This window comes from Suncus etruscus, chromosome 12 (assembly GCF_024139225.1).
Source record: "Suncus etruscus isolate mSunEtr1 chromosome 12, mSunEtr1.pri.cur, whole genome shotgun sequence".
Lineage (NCBI taxonomy): Eukaryota > Metazoa > Chordata > Mammalia > Eulipotyphla > Soricidae > Suncus > Suncus etruscus.
In genome coordinates, this window is record NC_064859.1 from 87,673,505 (window position 1) to 87,690,140 (window position 16,636).

A 16,636-nucleotide genomic window follows, 5' to 3' on the forward strand; every position below is an offset into this window, starting at 1 on the left:
AATAATTAAAGGAACCAAGTGATGCATGAGACTACCTTACTTTTGGGGAAAAGCAGGTAAAGAGGTGGTGCAATACTGGTCTTATACTTATGTTGGAAGTATAGGTTTCTCCATTGTCTTTTCGGATTTTCTTGTGGTGTATGGGTTCCCAGGCACCTTTCCATCACTCCCCCTGACCATCTTGAGATTGGCAAAGGATTTGCGACAGGGAGGTCTTGTAAGAGTTCTTGCATTTGGGGATACTTTTAGAGCTAAGTCCGGTTTCAAGTAACAGTCTACAGTAGGGGGATTTGGTAGGGAGAGCCGTGCAGCATGAGTCCACAGGGGAGTTGGTTGCCTTTTCTTGTGGGGGGCGAGGTGTGGGTTTGACTGGGTTTCCCTTCACTTGGGTGCTGGATACTGGTTCGTTGGGGCAGGAGGTCAGTCTTGATGCCTAATGGATTAAGAACTAAGGATGAAGAGTTTAATTCAGTGGGAGGTCTGGATGGGATTGAGGGGTGAAGGGTTGTTGGATTTCCAAAGGGGGGAAAGGGGAAAGTATATGGAAGGGGTAGGAAAGAAAAAAAGATAAAATACATTAGAAAGAAAGGGAGAAGAGAAAAGAAAAAAAGAAAAGAGAAGAAAAGAAAAGAAAAAGAAAAAAGAAAATAGTGAGAAGAGAGGAGAAAATAGCAAGGGAATGCTAGTTTGCTTGAATGTGTTCGATGAGTAGGGCCTGTAGTATATGTCTGTATGTCACAGCTGTTGCTTCGGTGGTCTGACTGGTCACATGCTTCAAATCCTAAAGAGTTAAATATTTTTATCTGCTTTTCTCTAATGTCTGTATTTTCAGTGTGGAAGAAATGGACCACATTGAATTTTCTTTTTTATTAAGCAATAAACATAATGGTTGGAACATGGAAGAACCAAAATAAAAAACCTAATAATCTATGAATTTTATACAATAAGCATAATGGCTAATAAGAAATATGTGCATAAAAATATTTTCAGAAAATATCTTGAATTAGTTCCATACCAAACTATGATTTGAGTAAGACAAATCATGTATAATTTCTATAATTATCATGATTTTTATGAAGTCAAAGTTTGGATTTGTCTAGAAAGTGATAAAATATTAAATCACTTCACATCATAGACTGAAAAAAGGTCTCCCTTATGTTGAACTACTAACAACATTAAGCTGTGAAACTTTGGGAAAAATTAGTGACCACCACCTGATCATATTAATAGCATAATTACATACTTTTAATTTTTTTAATTTGAGGAAGAAATATCTGTGTCTCCTAGCCACCAATCCACACTCCTTATTACAGCAAATCAACTTGACCAAGGAAATGACTCAGGAACTATATTTTATAAAAGGAGATAATATATAACTAATAAGATATTAGGAAATATATACAATATGTGTATTATTTGATTCTGCTGTAGTATCACACCAATGATGCTCAGGCTTTAGGTCAGGGATCATTCCTGGAAGGCTTGGGGGAGGGGGACAAAGGGAATCACATGGGTACCAGGGAGCTAAACCTGGTCTGCTCCATGCAAAGCAGGAACTCTATCTATCTCCTGCACTAACTCACTGCCACCCTTTTTTGTTTCTTTTGTTTGCTTTTGCTGTTGCTTGGAGGGCATGCCCAGCAAGTGCTTGGGTCTTACTCCTAATTCTGTGTTCAGAGAGCATTTCTAATGGTGTTCAGGGAACAATTTGTGGTGCTGGAATCAAACAAGAGTTAGCCTGGTGCAAGGCCACCCCTGTACTATTATCTGGTAATGCAAATTATTAGAGTCGAGAAATCAAGAAAGATAAAAAATAAATATGATATTGTTTGTGGAAATAGAAACCAAAGAGCAAGGTGTATAAACTAAACTGAATGGAATAAATTAACATAGTAAAGGTAATCATTGAAACACTCCATTGAGAAGCAGTTAATCAGAATGAAAAAAAAATGTAAGCACTTAACATTAAAAACAGCTAAAGAAAAAGATAAAAACAATCAAAGATGAAATAATAAAGAAAACTTAATTTTTCATAATAAGTTTTTATTTTGATCAAAGTAGATTACATGTTTTTCACAGTAATATTTTAGGTACATTTTAACATTGAATCAGGGGAATTCCCATCACCAGAGTTGTCCTCCCTCCACCCCGTCCCCAGCTTGCATCCCATATCTCCCTCCCTTACCCCCTGGGCTGCTAGTATAAGTGGTTCCCTGTGTGTGTAGCTTACTACTTAGTGATCATACAACTGTTTGGTCTTGATTCCCTCCATTATTTACCCCTCAATTTGAGAGGTGGAACTAGATAGTTCAAGTTATGTGGTTTTGTTTGAAGAAAAGAAAAGCAATAAAATGGGGGAAAAAATCAAATAAGCTGAAAATGGGCAGAGTCCGAGGCTCTCAATCTCAGTTTGAGAAAAGAAAGAGAAAGAGGAAGCGGAACACCGCAACAATACAAAGGGAAATATCAAATAAAAAAATCCAGTGAGCACTACAGCAATAAAGACAAGCACCACATAGTAAACATGGTCCTGAAATAAAAACATAACAGAGTGCAAAGAGAAAAAATAAGGGGCCAGCGAGGTGGTGCTAGAGGTAAGGTGTCTGCCTTGCAAGCACTAGCCAAGGAAGGACAGCAGTTGGATCCCCTGGCGTCCCATATGGTCACCCAAGCTAGGAGCAATTTCTGAGCGCTTAGCCAGGGATAACCCCTGATAACCACATCAAATGGGTGTGGCCCGAAAAACCAAAAAAAAAAAAAAAAAAGAATTGGAAACAACATCAATATCCAAACAAATACAAAAAATAAAAAATATATAAAGAAATAAAAAAGATTATTTTGTGCTTTTTTTTTTCCTTCATAGGCACAGTAAATATTGGAAACATTAGAAAGGGAATTCCATTGGCCTAAGAGATACAGGGTTTCTCTACCCTTGAAGTATTCATGGGAATATCTACAGACTCCTTGCATGTTCATTAGCTCTCCCCTCAGTGCTTTTGTGGTGTGTAGAAGATTTCTGCTCTGTCATGGGTGATAAAATCAGACCTCTGTATCAAGAGATCTTGGTATCTGCACAGGTCAAGGGACAGCACTCTCTTGGGTAGGAAAGATAGTACAGTGAACAAAAATTTTGTTTTGCATGTGATTAGCCTTGGTTCATACCTTGGCAGTGCATGTGATATGGTGTATGTGGTCCTCAGAGCATTACCAAAAATGATTCCTGAGCAATGAACATGGAATGTGCCCTGAAGACTGCTCTGGGTGCCCCTCCAAAATTATAAGTACTATCACAAATATTAATGAAAGTTAAATCATTGTAGTAAATATTGATTAAATATCAAACTCTAAATATTATATTCTAATAGATTATCTTTCTAAAAAGCAAAAATGCACTGACTAAAAACAGAAGAAATAGAAACATGCAAATTGGGGAACTATAAATACCTTAATAGCTCAGTAGTAGAACAAAAAATTTTGCTTTCTTTGCTCATTTCCAAACATGAGACTGAGAGTTCTCCGAACCTTCCATATTTTAAGTATGGTCCATTTAGAAGCTTTGGTCTCACACCAAACTGTAATCTTTGGCTTATGGAACTAAGAGTCAAAGAACAATGACCAAGTGTGTGCAACTTCTGGTCATTGCAGTTTCAACAATAGCAACAAAGAGAAGGGTAGATTATAACTGTGGTAGATTATAACTCACTTCTTTCAGAAGCCTGTAGAACAAACAGATAAAAAAATAAATAGTACAGGTCTAACCAATTTAAACAATATAACCAATAAAGAAAATTCACTGAAATGCCCAGAGACAATAGAGATGAGTGCTGGAAGGACCGGCTCAGGATAAAAGCTCACTACAAAGAGTGGTGAGTGCAGTTAGAGAAATAACTACACTGACAACTATAGTGACAATGTTAATGAGTGAGAGAAGTTGAATGCCTGTCTCGAACACAAGCGGGGCTTGGGGGAGAAGGGAGATTGGGGAAACTGGTAATGGGAATGTTGCACTGGTGAAGGAGGGGGTTGTTCTTATGACTGAAACCAAACTACAATCATGTTTGTAATCAAGGTGCTTGAATAAACAAAAAATAAATTTTGACATCATTATGGTATTTCATAGCACCCACTGTGACATCATAATCCTAAATTGGGACATCAAAATGGTGTGTCATAATACCCACCGTGACATCATAATCCTAAATTGTGACTTCATTATGGTATATAACAGGGGTCTTCAAACTATGACCCACAGGCCACATATTGTATTTATTCCCATTTTGTTTCTTCATTTCTAAATAAGATATATGCAGTGTGCATAGAAATTTGTTCATAATTTTTGTTTTTACTATAATCTGGCTCTCCAACAGTCTGAAGGACAGTGAACTGGCCCCCTGTTTAAAAAGTTTGAGGACCCTATCCTATGTAGTATCATAAGCCTGAATAGTGACAGCATAATGGTATGTCATACTATCCACTTTAATTTGACATCATAATTGTTGTCATAATGTCTATTGTGACAAAATAATCTTAAATTGTGACACCATAATCCATTATGGCATCACAAACCTGAATTGTGAAATAAAAACAGTGTGTCATAATAAGCCTATGACATCATAATCATAAATCATGACATCATACTGGCATGTCACAATATCCACTGTGATATATTAAAAATAAAATTTATTGAGATATAAGCAGCATATAGAGAAAAGAAATGTAGCCAGAATAATAAATTTGAGCCCTTTAAAATGTTGAACAATTAAATATCCTGAAGTATAATGCAGAGAGTTTCAAAAAACTTCAAATGATTTGCATCATTCATCATGTCATACTATATATGATAAGCATACAGCCCCAAATCATAGTCACACAGTATGAGTATAAAGTCTGAAGTTGTTTGTAACTTAATCAAAGCAGTTAAAAATATGCTTGGATCAAAGGCTATATCAAAATTAACCTTAAACTCTTTGCCATATATATAGAAGCAGACAAAATGTGGTAGCTGTGGGAATGTACACCTGAATTTTCACTGGCTTTACAAATGAAAACTCTGGGTTTCTACAAAGCAAACTCATAAAAGAATAATTGTCTAAAAGGAATAATGGTTATATTTTAGACGGCATTAAATAGAATAACCAATAATTTTATCTCCCAAATTTTAAAAAATTGCAAATCATGCATAAAAAAGTAGAAAGAAAAATGGCAGAGATTAAATAGGAAATAGAAAGATAAAATAATATATCATAGGATCAATTAGGATAGCCTAATAAATCACAGACATGAAATATTTTTTGGTTTGATTTTGAAACACAACCAGCAGCACTCAGTGATTACTCCTGTCTCTGCACTCAGATATCACTTGTGGCAGGCTTGGGGACCAGTTTGGATGCAGGGGATTGAACCCTGTAAGCTGTGTGCAAGGCAAATGCCTTACCACTATGATACTATGATATCACTCTGGGACATAAAAGTTTTAAAATAAGAATAGTGGATGTTATTACATATTCTTTAAATGAAAGAGTATAAAAATGAAAGGAAATATCTAATATACTCTAAGATCTTTTGAAAGTTTTGAAAGATTCAATATTAAGATGCCAGTACTCCCAAATTTTATTTACAGATTTAAGGCTATTACAATAAAAATCTTCATAATGCTTTTGCTTTTCTTGTCATAAATTCTTACAACGTTTCTAAAATTAATATGTAAACTCATAAGATTTAGAAAATGAAAACCATGTGAAAAAGAATATTATGGACATATTGGTATAACTTTCTGATAAAAAAGACAACTGAGTAAGAACAAGAAAAATATATTTAAAAAACCAATTATAGAAACCAGTAAACATGCAAAAGGGTATTTTTACGTCATTTATCATTAAGGAAATATAACTTTAAAGCACTAGAAATACCTAAATCACTTTATCAGCATTTTCTAGCTAAGGTATAAATAAAACTTTAAACTATGGAATTATATTTTCATAACAAAAGATGCAACCTACTGATCTAAACAACTATATATGGGATATAAAATATGTATACTAAAGAAAACTCACAGACACTTATTAAACTGTCTAATTTATATGAGATTTTAAAGAGAGCTCAACAGTGCCCTTGACCACTCTTGGCAATGCTAAACCTAAGTGGACAGTGCCTCTAAGCCCCATGGCTTTTAGAGTGTATCATGTAGTGACGCAAATCAAAACAGGGTCTAGCCCATGCACTCCCTCAGTAGAGTTATCATCTCACCTCCCTGTGTGAAATTGTTGAACAAGAAAATGCAACAAAGAATTCAAAATCGTGACGGAGAAACAATTTTTTCCTCTGGGTTAAAACCATGGTGTTACTAGGACAAATTATTAGAAAACTTACTAGGGTGGTACATTGTTTTGATCATAAAAGAGCTGATGGTTACATGGGATTATGCTTTGTTAAACTCATTGAACTATGCACCTTAAATCTGGTCCAAAAAATTAAACATATTTTACCTTAAAAGTAGATGCATTTGATAAGCAGCAACCTTTTGACAAATTAAAATTTTATATGAGCACACTTTTGGAAAAATATAATTCATCACGGTTTATTCTAGAAGAAAATGATTATACTGTCTCAAGAAATAAAGTGTGTCATTAAAATCTTTTCCACAAAGCATTATCCAGTTCCCTGAAACTTCATAGTTGAATTGTTCCAAATACTTAAAGCAACTTCGTATAATAATAAGATGCAAATGCCTCCAGAGAAGATAAATATAATGAACAATTTCTAATCTAATGTTATGGGACCATCATAACCTTGCTAAAAATTTGGCAAGGACATTACAAGATAGAACCATAATAGATTAGTCCATTTCATTAATATAGATAAAAATCACAAAAATATAGGAGTATCATTTAATAATATATAAAAAATAAAATATCACAACCTATTACATATACTCCAAGAATGCAAAATTATCTCTTAATATTTGAGAGTCCACATAATTCATTCCAATATCAAGAAGAAACTGGAATATAAAAGAAAATTTTTATACACTGTGGATGGAAAATAAATTGGTTCAGTCATTACAGAAAATGGTACAACTCTTTAAAAAATACCTAAATATAGAGCCAATATATGTTACAGCATTCCTTTGTTTTCATATAATACTAAAGGCAACAAAATTACTATCTAAGTAAATAACTGCACTAACATATCTATTACAGAATTATTATAATTTTCTATATTATTTTAATGTAAAAAGTGAAGCCAGATCCATCTAGCACACAAAAGTTAGTTCAAAGTGGATTAAAGACCTTGAAATTAGAGCACAATTTATAAAATACATTGCGAAAATTATAGGCATAGAACTCCAATATTTGGCTCTTCTCTCAGATGTGTTTTTAATAATGTGCCAATGGCAAAGACCAGAAAAACAAATTAAACAAATGGGGACTTCATCAACCTGAAGAATTTCTACACAGCTAAAGAAATACAGACTAAAACTAAAAAGACACCAAATGAATGGAAAAAGAAAATATTTATACTCAACAAACAACTCAAAGATATATCAAGTTCTCACAAAGATTAATAAAACAAGAAAAATCCACAAAGCCTATAAAATATGGGAATGAACAGATACTTCTTTAAGACAATGGATGGCCAATAAACACAAAAAATGTTCAACATTGAATAAGCTCAGGAGTCAGAGATACATGCCTTGCACATACTAGAAACCAAGTTCTATCCCTGACACTATGTACTTCCCAGAGCACCAAAAGTCTGTCCCAGATACCCCTCAGTATTTCTAGGCCCAACCAGCATCACATATCTCAGCTCTAACTTCCAACCACTGACACTATTGAGTATCACTGGGAATGACCACTTGATCCCCTTATCACTGTGGATGAGTACCCCAAAATAATTATTTTGAAAACCGCTGTCATTCTATGAAACAAAACAACTAAATAGAAATTAAGTATTTCATATATGACCATACAAAGGAACTTCTTTTAAAAAGACACAAAAGAATTAACCCAGAAAAGAAAGAATTTGTGAATGCTGATAAACATATTTTAAGAGAAATCATAGATTGAGTAAATACATTACAATTTGAAATTTCAATATAGAACCTCCAAAATAAGAGAATATCTACAAACCAGTAAGACAAAGAGATACTCAATGCAACAGAATGGTAAGACAAAAGTCTAAAGAGCATTTAATTGATACACAGAAATACTGTATACACAATTCTAATAGCCAAATAAATTTGTTAGAAGGTATTTAACCTCACTAAACAGATACATCCAAGTTGCCAGCACAATTAAATGGTACCTTGGATCAGTAATAAAAAACTATAGTTCAAAGTAACTGAAAATAGTAACTTCTATAAATAATATACATCAAAAAACATCATTAATTTTGTGCTAGAGAAAATGTAAATATGAACCAACCAACACTTACTCAATGCTAGTAAAAATTCCAATTTTTACACCACTTTAGAAAACTTTTACAAGTTTACTAGGCTTTATTTGTTTACTTATATCATAATAATCACATTTCTCAGTGTATGATCAACAGAAACATGTACCTTTGAGAGCTAATAAACATATACCAGAAGATAGAAACACTATTTCTAATAGTAAACCACAGAAAACAGTTTATATTTTGATCTTTAGTATAATCAATTAAAATGCAGTAGACTTAGAAAACCAAAAGGTATGCTGTGAAATATGAAGACATCCAACATAAGAAATAAACAAGTTTTGGGGCTGGAGCAATAGCACAGCGGTAGATTATTTGCCTTGCATGAAGCCAACCCAAGACAGACCTTGGTTTGATTTCTGGCATCCCATTTGATCCCCCCCCAGCCCCCCAAGCCTGCCAGGAGGAATTTCTGAGTAACCCCTGAGCACATCCAGGTGTGACCTAACCTCCCCACTCAAAGAAATAAACAATTTTAGTGTAAGAAATAAATGTAAGAATAAACATAAGAAACAAACTTAGCTAGAGAATCAATAGTCCAAGGAATGAGCAGATAAAGATTTGAGGGCTCTGACCATTAATTACCAGAACTCTGGTGCCCCTAAGGGAAGAAGAATGCCCTATGGGCAAGAGTCCTTTATTCAGTCTTTTATCTGTCACCTCTCCTAGAGGAAGACAATCATCAGAGATTCTACCTTAGCTTCCTTTTCCTCACACATTTTCTTATGAAATGTAAAAACCCCCTTTAGACTTAGTTAGCATTAGATAAGAATCTGTCTGTTATCTAGCCTTCTTTCCCATGTTGATTTTTTTTTCCTTTTATAATTTTTATTATTTTTATTTTTTTTATTTAAACACCTTGATTACATACATGATTGTGTTTGGGTTTCAGTCATGTAAAGAACACCACCCATCACCAGTGCAACATTCCCATCACCAATGTCCCAAGTCTCCCTCCTCCCCACCCGACCCCCGCCTGTACTCTAAACAGGCTCTCCATTTCCCTCATACATTCTCATTATTAGGAAAGTTCAAAATGTAGTTATTTCTCTAACTAAACTCATCACTCTTTGTGGTGAGCTTCCTGTGGTGAGCTGGAACTTCCAGCTCTTTTCTCTTTTGTGTCTGAAAATTATTATTGCAAGAATGTCTTTCATTTTTCTTAAAACCCATAGATGAGTGAGACCATTCTGCGTTTTTCTCTCTCTCTCTGACTTATTTCACTCAGCATGATTTTCCTATACATGGATGTTGATTATTTCTGAACAATAAAGGTCCTACATAGTTAGGATGCTCAGAGTCCATGAAGCTGGAAGGCCCCTAACCCCATGCTTTTCTCTATTATGTCTGTCTTGTTTTCTTAGTCCTTAGGGTGACCCTCCTTCAGGCCTGTTCACCCAGGGCTGGACTTTAGCAGTATGTAATATAAATATGAATGTAACAGTGAGATTACCAGTTAGTAACTTTGGGTCCTTGTGATTAGCTTGGAGATACACACACATACACATTCAATATCTTTGCTATTATCACTTTATTTAATAGCTAAAACAGGTCAATTTCTTACAGGTTACAGCCATTGGTCCCACAAAGTCCCATGATATTTATATCACACAATATCTAGAGTTTCAATAAAGTCTAGAGTTTGCAAAGCCCAATCACCTGTGATGTCCAGAAGTCAAAAAGTATGTAGAGATTCAAGATGACCATACCCCATGATGTTTCATCTTTGTGTTGTTCAGTCCTTGAAGTCTAATGCTTTTTAATGATCAATTTGTCTACCTCTGGTGCCGTCTTTTATGTTATTGCTCTCCTTGTTGCACTAGTTATTTTGTTCTCCAAACACATACATGTATAAAAGCTATTACTTCTCACTGACATCTTTCTGGGTAATTTGAGTGTGGAGGGTCAAAAAAAAACCTTTATGGGCTTGAGTGATAGAACAGAGGATAGGGAGCCTACCTTACTTCCAACATACCTGGGTGGGATCCCTGGCACCAGGGATATTACCAAATATAATGCTCAACATTAAATGAGCTCATACTTGCCTCAGGGGTCAGAGATATATGCCTCAGAAGTCAGTGATACATGTCTTGCACATATTAGAACCCAGGTTCTGTGTCTGACACTGTGCTTCACTGCATTTTCCCCCAAGACTACCATGAGTTCAGAGTTGGGAATGAGGAGAAAGAAAGAGAAGAATGAGAAGAAGAAATCATCTTCTATCCAGCACTTCCCTTTATGTCTTACTTATTCTCATCCTTAGCTATTTCCACTGTCCAACTGTATACATTCAGGCAGGAGAGATTTAAAATGACTGATTCAAGTAACTAGATTATCTGGTGTACCTCTCCCTGCCATTGCCATCACCACTTTCACTGTAAAAATAACATGGATAAATTTCAAAAACATGACGTTCATAGCAAGTATGCTGTTCCAAAATAAGATATTTATACAGAGTGATCCCATTTCTGTAAATTTCAGTGATGACCAAAATTAACTGATGGCAATGTCATTTATGATAGTGTTTAACTTTGGAACATTGTGCCCAGAAGGTGACACATGGAAGACTTCCAGGTTGCTGAGAATAATCCTTTTTAAAAATATAGGTGTTAGTTATGAGTGTGCTTGATTTTTGGAACCATATTTGAGGCAAGCAGAGAAATTTTACCTCAATGAGCTGAGCACATGTGAGAGGCCTCAGTTTGATCCATGGCACCTCATGGATCCAATTATGCACCACTGAGAGTGTCCCAGAAACCAGAGCTAGAGTATTTCCTGGGCACCATAGGATATGTCCCAAACCCATTTCAAAATACCTTTGAGTTTTATATTTATTCTCAGTATTCTATCATTAAGTGTATATTTTGCTAAAGAAATGTTTTACCTGCAAATATGTGTGCCTATTTACATGTATGTAGATGAAAGCAGTAAGAAACATATGGATCTAACTAGCTTGAAGCAAGGAAGAAGTTTCAGAATGTAGTGAGAGTGAAGAAGGACAATTTACCAGTACTGCTGTACCACTCTTTTAGAGTATGCAAGCCATATTTCCTGAAAGAGTTTATAATTAAAGTGATTCCAGAATTACAGAGAGATTGTTGTGAAGTCTGAAGTCACTGGCAGAACTGTAAGACCTTTTTTATTAAACAGCTATGGAAATATTTTGGGATCAATTGTTAAATAACTCATAGATATAAACATGTAAAATCAAAGTTTGCTTTAAAAAGATGAAGCCTACTTTTAATAATAAACACTATCCTATCTCAAACAGATTGAAAACTCAGTTCGAAAGTAATGTTATTTTTCCTTCCAGTTCAACAAGGTATGCAGACATACAACACAGACATACATACACAGACACACACACACACACACACACACACACACACACAGACTTTCTTTTTTTTCTGCTAGAGAATTATGGCATACAGAGCAACAGTCAGATCAAACAAAGAGATTATTGACTAACCAAGCAGGGTTCTTGGTGGGATAAATGAAAAAGTATGAGAGTATGTTTAAACTTTCAAACCTCCAGGGTCAAGTGTCTGATCTCCAAACTTCGATCTAGGCACCATTGTTTATCAGGAACGAAGTGAAGACTAATTGTGAATATATTATATATACGTATATATTTAGTTAACTGAAATGATAATTAAGAGATGTGGCTCATATACAGTATTATTAAAGAAGGGAAAATCTCTTAAGTATGTCAGGATCTTCTCTCTGTCTCTAAGGTGAACATGATTACTGTTCTAAATACAAACATGACAAAATATTCACACTTTGGAAAAAGAAGATGGTAGCTTAAGTTTTATGACAGTGGCAATGACCTCCAAGAGCTAATGAATCCATCTCTAGGGTGGGCTCCATAGAGCCAATTATAGAATGAAATATGCATGTAGATGACTTCATCCTGGTATGATCAGAGCAGAACACAATAATTGTGTGCCCTCAAACAGCTATCCTAACTTCATGCAGCTCTGTGCTCTTGATTAATATAGTTTCCTGTAGACATAATGATAACTTTCTCAAGCCCATTTACAAATATTGAGGGTTTTTTGTTTGTTTGCTTGTTTGTTTGTTAAAGCTTCTACAAAACAGATTCTCGAGTTCCAGGGAACAACAGGAATCTAACAAAGAGAAATATAACAGAGGAAATAATTTATAAATTAAAATTTTTTATAAATATAAGTGAAAGCAGAAATGTCTTATGTATGATTATTAGATTCATTGTGAAATAATGTTTAATCACATCTAATAAAACTAGTCTTATAGCAGCATATAAATATTTGATACCTGTTAAAACAGAGTTTTTCTATAGTTATTGAGACAATGTGGTAGGCATTAGAATAAAAGTAAACTCAGATCAATAGAACAAAATTGAGAGAACTGAATTAAACCCTCACATTTCTGGGCAGTTAATTCAAGACATAGGTGAAAATAATAAGTTCTTTTCAGTAAATGAAGCTCGAAGAACTAGGTATCCACAGCAAAAACATGTCACAGGATCACTTCCTAACAACAGGACATAAAAATAACTCAAATGGACTAAAGACTGATGTCAGACCTGAAGCCATAAAAGATAGTGAAGAAAACATACACAAATACTCTCAGATATTGACTCACATATGTTGTCAGAGATTCAACTCCAACAACGAAGGAAACAAAAACAAAACCAACAAAGGAAAAAAGAATAATTACATCAAATTAAAAAGCTTCTGCAGTGAAAACAACTATCATGAAAACAAACAGGCAAGTAATAATCTTACTGAAGAGAGAAAATAGTCACATCAATACATTTAACTTGGGGGTTAGTATCCAAAAATTTAAGAAACTCTCAAAACAACAAAAGTATAACAAATCCTATCAAAAAATGGAGAGAACTTAACCAAGGAATGCATGCAGATGGTGAAAAGGACACCATCTAACTACCTCTAAATATGCTCATTATCAGGAAAAAAAAAAAAGACAAATCGAATCTACAATGTGGGTCATGGATGTGATTCAGTGTAGGATACTATTAGGTTTAGCACCATGAAAATAAAGCAGTTGAGATTTCAACCCAATGCTGTAAAAAAGTAGAATAGCAGGTACTTGTTGAGACATTGAAAAAGAATGTTTCGGGGCCGGCGAGGTGGCGCTAGAGGCAAGGTGTCTGCCTTGCAAGCGCTAGCCAAGGAAAGGACCACGGTTCGATCCCCCGGCGTCCCACATGGTCTCCCCAAGCCAGGGGCAATTTCCTAGCGCTTAGCCAGGAATAACCCCTGAGCATCAAACGGGTGTGGCCCAAAAAAACAAAAAAAAAAAAAAAGAGAAAAAAAAAAGAAAAAGAATGTTTCTCAATATTAAAAATAGTTATATTGTGCTCGCTTTGGCAGCACATATACTAAAAATTGAAACAATACAGAGAAGATTAGCATGGCCCCTGCACAAGGATGACATGCAAATTCGTAAAGTGTCCCACAAAAAAAAAAATGTAGTTATATTGAACTTGCTCTTCAAGCCTGCATTCTCCCTGTACATGTTTATTACTATGTCTCTTTCTTTGCTGATTTTTTCACCTCTGGAGAAGCCTAAGTTCTCTCTTGAACTATTTTTCTTTCTATTTTTTATTTATCTTCCTTCATGTCTTTACTTAAAAAAAATCAATATAGGGCCGGGCGGTGGCGCTAAAGGTAAGGTGCCTGCGCTAACCTTGGACGGACCGCGGTTCGATCCCCCGGTGTCCCATATGGTCCCCCAAGCCAGGAGCAACTTCTGAGCACATAGCCAGGAGTAACCCCTGAGCGTTACTGGGTGTGGCCCAAAAACCAAAAAAAAAAAAAAAAAAATCAATATATTATAGGACCCAGCTATTCTGTAATCATGAACATTCAATTCCACTATTGCTTGAGAACCAACCAAATGAGAGAAACAGTGATGGGTCAAGACAAAGAACTTTATTGTCAACATGATGGCAAGTTGGAAGATGGTGGACTTAAGTTCTCAAAGCAACCATCTTATCTACTTGATTATAGGAAGATACTCTTCAAAGAAAATAAAAACAGGGACAGTTTTAGGAATGGTTGTTATAGTCTGGTTGGAGCTAGGGTAATCAATAAATTCATTCAGGGGCTAGTTTCCTGAATCATATTTCTAATTTCGAAGAAAATAAAAATTTCAGATTGTAGTTTCTAATTTTTTATTCTTTAGGAAAAGATAAGGAGAGGCTTCTTAACATTGTTAGCAATGCCTAACTTATGTTTTCTGGGTTCTAATACTGAATTGAGCTCTTAAATTATTTTCAGCACCTTAAATCTTAAATTTTATGCAATTAATAATTATTTAATTAAATTAAATAACCATGTGTACACTTATGCTCAATGAAGTATTACTTACAATAGTCAACATATGGAAGAAATCAAGTGCCTAATAACTGATGAATGGACAAAAAATGATGTTATAAGGGACAGAGAGATAATACAGGAAGTAAGGCACTTGCTTTGAACAAAGTCAACCCCAGTTCAAACTCAAGCACTATGTAAGAGTCCCAAATACTGTCAGGTATAATCTCTGACCATAGAACCAGGAGTAAACCACAGGCATGGCAGAATATGATCTAAAAACAAGCCAATAATCCAAAATCTGTGGTATATAGCAATGATATATTACTCACCTATTAGAAAAAAAAATGAAGTCCTGCTTTTTGTGACAATAAGAAAAAAATTGAGGGGCTGGAGAGATAGCAGGGAGTTAAGGCATTTGCCTTGCATGCAGAAGGACAGTGGTTTGAATCCCAGCATCCCATATGTTCCACCGAGCCTGCCAGGAGAGATTTCTGAGCGGAGAGCCAGGAGTAACCCCTGAGCACTGCTGGGGTTGGTGACTAAACTAAAACTAAAAAAAAAAAAAAGAAAAGAAAAAGAAAAAAGGAAAAAAATTGAAACAAAGGGCAATATTAAGTGAAATAAGTCAAAAGAGGAAAAAATATCAAATATCATTGGTACAATATAAGAAAACGAAACAAGGAACAAACAATAAAAACCCTCAAATCCAAAACCCAAACTTATGGACACTGATGCCAGATCTAATATCAAAAAGAGTGCACAGAGTGACAAAAGAGTATAGGGGTATCCATTGAATGGGGAAAAATATAGGTGTTTTGATAGTAAGTGTGACATGGAAACATAAATTTTTATAATGTGCAAAATAGCAGTTTTTCAAACCATTACATAATAAAGAAATAAGGTGGGGCTTTTGAGCTGAAATGATAGGACAATGGGTAAGGTGCTTGACTTGCACACAGCTGATCTAGATTTGTTTTGTTTTTACTTGGGGAGTTTTGGGGCTATGCTCAGAGTTCTCCACTCAGGAATTACCCCTGGTGGTGCTCAGGCAACCATATTGGATACCAGGGACAGGAACCTGGGTTGGTTGCATGCAAGGTGAACATAGACCTGCTGTACTATCTCTCCAGCTCTAGCTGACCCAGACATAATCCCTTATACCACCATATGGCCCATTGAGCTTGCCAGGAGTGATCCCTGATTGTAGAACCAAGAGAAAGGCCTGAGTATCACCAGGAATGGGCCACAAATTAAAAATAAATAAAGTGGAGCTTTTGCCGAAGCTAGCAAGCACTAATGTTTTTGAGATACCTTGTGCCAACCATACTTATGGGTTTGGGTTACATTGGCCTGACATAGTTTATAATGCCTGTGAATTTATTAGAGGAAAAAAGGATATAAAACTTAATTAAATACATAGATAGAAAACACATTTAAAAAATCTATACAGAAGCCATAAAACCTGCAGAGTAATGGAAGTGATAACTGTATTATTCAACTCTTCCAGAAAAAGTCAGTAAATCATTCAAACTATGGTGTACCTAATGTTAATTGAATATTTATATAATTCTGAGTAAGTGCTTGTTTAGCATAACTTACTGTATATTCTGTATATTCCACATAATGTGTTATCATGCAAGTATCATTGGACAATGGGAAACTCTCTTTAATAACAGTATGTACATTTCATTTCAAATCAGGCAGTGACATTATGTTGTTCTGGGTGTCTACCATGCATCTCTAGGAGGTGCCATATGTATAAATGATAAAGAATTGTATAAACAGAACACTGGAGAAGGTTTTTTTCACATCACAGATGTTAGCTAACATCTAAAATACATGAAAAAATTCAG

General features: G+C 35.1%; 1 non-coding gene across 1 annotated transcript; it reads left to right on the forward strand.

The window, feature by feature from the left end:
- The first annotated feature begins 13,819 nt into the window (after positions 1 to 13,819).
- LOC126025184 (U6 spliceosomal RNA) lies at positions 13,820 to 13,927 on the forward strand. The gene has a single exon (XR_007501228.1). It is a non-coding gene; the product is annotated as a U6 spliceosomal RNA (small nuclear RNA).
- Positions 13,928 to 16,636: the final 2,709 nt, after the last annotated feature.